The sequence below is a fragment of the Neophocaena asiaeorientalis genome, unplaced genomic scaffold, assembly GCF_003031525.2.
Source record: "Neophocaena asiaeorientalis asiaeorientalis breed wild unplaced genomic scaffold, Neophocaena_asiaeorientalis_V1.1 scaffold65, whole genome shotgun sequence".
In the NCBI taxonomy this organism is placed as follows: domain Eukaryota; kingdom Metazoa; phylum Chordata; class Mammalia; order Artiodactyla; family Phocoenidae; genus Neophocaena; species Neophocaena asiaeorientalis.
This window is the reverse complement of record NW_020173215.1, coordinates 10,471,093-10,474,852: the sequence shown is the minus strand read 5'-3', so window position 1 is coordinate 10,474,852 and position 3,760 is coordinate 10,471,093. Positions and strand designations below refer to the sequence as shown.

Below are 3,760 nucleotides of genomic sequence, written 5' to 3'. Positions count from 1 at the left end.
ATATCAGGAAACAAAGGATGTCAGAGCCATCAGCCATCACATTGCAGATGCCCTGATAGTGAGCCCTGAGGGAACTCAGGAAGGAAACAAGGAATGCCCACCGTCTAGCAGTCATCAGACTACAGTCACCCCTGGTGGTGCAGCCTGAGGAAACTCAGGATGAGAAAACACAGGATACTGGCCCCAGAGAGCTGAGGTGCACATCAAAAGAATGATTTCAGTGAGCCCAGACTCTTGCATCTTCCCATACCTAGAAAAGTGCTAACTTCCTTAACTTGAGGTATCTGGTTTTCTTTTATTAATAGTAATCTTTTAATGTTCTGACTACCTGATTCTGTTGCAAATACTCCTCTATATCCTGGCCTCCTCCTTTCCTGTTTGTAGCAGTCTCTCAGAGTTAAGATACTGTCTCCAAGGCTTGAAGTCCTAAGAATGTCTGTCGACTAAAACACAACTGTCAACTTTTAGGCTGTGCTTTTTTTTTCAGTCAACGGGTATAAACTAAGCAATTATATGAAGAACCTAGGGGCAGGACAGGAATAAAGATGCAGACCTAGAGAACGGACTTGAGGACACGGGGAGGGGGAAGGATAAGCTGGGACGAAGTGAGAGAGTGGCATGGACGTACATACACTACCAAATGTAAAACGGAGAGCTACGGGAAGCAGCCACATAGCACAGGGATAAGCTCAGTGCTTTGTGACCACCTAGAGGGGTGGGAGGGAGACGCAAGAGGGAGGAGATATGGGGATATATGTATATGTATAGCTGATTCACTTTGTTATAAAGCAGAAACTAACACACCATTGTAAAGCAATTACACTCCAATAAAGATGTTAAAAAAAAAAGGCAACTATAGATGAAACACTTCTGAGCAAAGTTAAACGGCAAGTAAATTCCTAGGAATTTTAGATTACCTCTGCCTATCTTTCACAATTTCTCCTTAAGATATACTGCAATTTACTTTAATCTGGGGACGGGGACCTCACCCTTACCTTCCTAGCTGAAGATTCTGACGCCCTTCTGCCTCAGTTACAGTTCAGGGACTGTATCAAACTCCTCTGTGCGGTATCGCTTCCCGTGTAGAACAACATGGTGGCTGCGCATGCCCGGCCTGGGGGGCGGAGCTCTGCTGCGGGCGGGTGCTCAGAAGCTGCTGCGGAAGTCCCGAGAGCCTGCAGGCGCAACTTGAAAGGGGCGTACCCGGCTTGGAGCTTGACCTCAGCCTCTCTCACAATCGGAGCTCGGTCATCGGGTTGCTCCGGTGGAAAGCGCTGCTAGCTCAAGAGGGCCGGAAGCCCGCGCCTGCACCGGCAACACCACGTCCACAAGCTGGTAGAGGACACGAAACACCAGCCCAGAGATAACTTGCAGCTCATCCTCACGCAGCCATTGGAGGAACTTGGAGTCCGGCGGTGACCTGGTCTCAGTGAAAAGAATCTGTGGGCGGTAATTGACTACTTCCTCAAGGACTCGCTGTATATGCATCTCCTGAAAACGAGAAGCCGTTTCAAGAGGAGAACTTGCTGAGACAAGAAGGAAGACTAGAGAAGATCCAGACCAAGGCAAGTGAGGCGACAGTGAGATTTCTGAGACACTGTCACCTGGACGAGGGAATGAAGAACAGTGTCAAAATGGGAGCTAGGGCTTCCCTGGTGGTGCAGTGGTTGGGAGTCCGCCTGCTTATGCAGGGGACGGGGGTTCGTGCCCCGTTCCGGGAGGATCCCACATGCCGTGGAGCGGCTGGGCCCGTGAGCCATGGCCACTGAGCCTGCGCATCCAGAGCCTGTGCTCCGCGACGGGAGAGGCCACGGCAGTGAGAGGCCCGCGTATCGCAAAAAAAAAAAAAAAAAATGGGAGCTAAACCCTGAAATAGTTGCTGGCCACTTCCTCAGAAATCTTGGTGTTGTGGTCACTCCACATGCGTTAAAGTTACCAGGAAAGCCCATCGCACAGAGGGGCGATTCACTGATGTGAGGTGACGGTTGTGGACAAAAAGTTAATCAGTTGATCTAAGAAAGAATTGGAAAATTTCATTCAAGCCAAAATTGAGGATTATAACCTGGGAAGAGCATCTCAGAAAGTTCTGAGAACTATTCTGGCAGTTAGAAATCAAGGCACAGTTACATAAGTTTTTTGAGACGGAGGGCTGAACATCAAATGATGTATTGACAGTTTACATAATCCAGATCTAAGTGGCCTCTTGGTGGGTCATGTGACCCTTTATAAGATCAAGAAGGAATGTTATCTTTTAAGGAGTTGTCTTGTTGGTGCTAGAAGAATGTTTCTCTCTTTGATTGAGCAGGTATTCGTGACCATGGGGGAGGTTTGGTCAATTCATAATACAGATACAGGATGCACAGTGGAGGGTGAAGGGAGGCCAAAGGGCAGAGAAGAAATTTTATATTTATAATTTTCTTGTCACCATAAAATATAAATTTTATTTCACACTGTAAATGGGCTTGGCACTGTGAGGGTACTTGTGTCTGTGGTGAACTTTGAGAGGCCCAAGACCAAAATATATAAGTACTGGTTAGCCCCGTAAGCTGCCAAGGGAATGGCCCGCACCAGCTTGCAGACTATCTGAACCTATTCTCCCTTCAAAATAGCAAAGCAGAATTCGAGGAGCAGTGGAGCAAAGGTGGTCCAGCACCATAGTATCACTCCCAGCTCTGACCCAGTACAGAATTTTAGAGACCATCGGAAGACAGCAGAGTAGACTGTATATACATATTGAATTGTCCATATTTTCCATCTTCATCTTCAACAGTTATCACATCTGGCCTTGTTGGGGCAGTGCTGCTCCAGAAATACCAGGCTGTAATTTTGATAAATTGAGTATTAATAGACCAAAAGAGTCTACATCCTATTTAGCCTCTTCCTCCATTAGAATTCATTGGAGTAAATGGTAGAGCTAGCTCATTCTTATCATCCAAACTGAATGTTTGTACCTCAAGAAAAAATGAAGAGGTGTGGGGCTTCCCTAATGGCACAGTGGTTGAGAGTCCGCCTGCCGATGCAGCGGACATGGGTTCGTGCCCCGGTCCGGGAAGATCCCACATGCTGTGGAGCGGCTAGGCCCGTGAGCCGTGGCCGCCGAGCCTGCGCGTCCAGAGCCTGTGCTCTGCAGCGGGAGAGGCCACAACAGTGAGAGGCCCGCGTACCGAAAAAAAAAAAAAAAAATGAAGAGGTGTGTTCTTTAAAAACAAAAAAGTTTATTTATGATCACTAGCTTTTAAACAGAGTATTGAACATATGATACACTTGATAATTGAATGAAGGACAAAGCTTCTCTTTGGATGTACTCCAAGCTTACTTATCTAAGTATTGATTTCAAGGCAAAGGATGTTATTCTGCTCCGTCTGATATAAAGAGAGAGTAAAATCTTCAGACCAGATGAAGACAATTCAGTCTTAGTCGGTTTACATCATAGTATTTTTCAAAATTATGGAAAACTTGTGTGCAATAGAAACATAGAATATGAGGTTCTGAGCCCTCAGAACTGTCTTACTCACCATTGCATCCAATGATCTTAGCTTAGAGCCTGGTATGGTGACTCGCTTAAAAATCACCATCCTTGTCATCAACATCCTAGAAACAATAAAAACTCTACCAGTTATTGTCACTTTATAGTTTGTGTATTTAACAAGGCTTGGAGAAAGGTATAAAAAACCCAGATTTACCCATGGGGCCTCTGAGGCTGAGAGATTATCCAAGGTTACAAAGTTAGAAAGTGGCAAAGCCAAAGCCAAACATTAAA

General features: G+C 46.0%; 1 pseudogene; it reads left to right on the top strand.

The window, feature by feature from the left end:
• Nucleotides 1-1,105: 1,105 nt before the first annotated feature.
• On the top strand, nt 1,106-2,587 carry LOC112399734 (39S ribosomal protein L9, mitochondrial pseudogene; annotated as a pseudogene).
• The last annotated feature ends 1,173 nt before the right edge of the window (nt 2,588-3,760 follow it).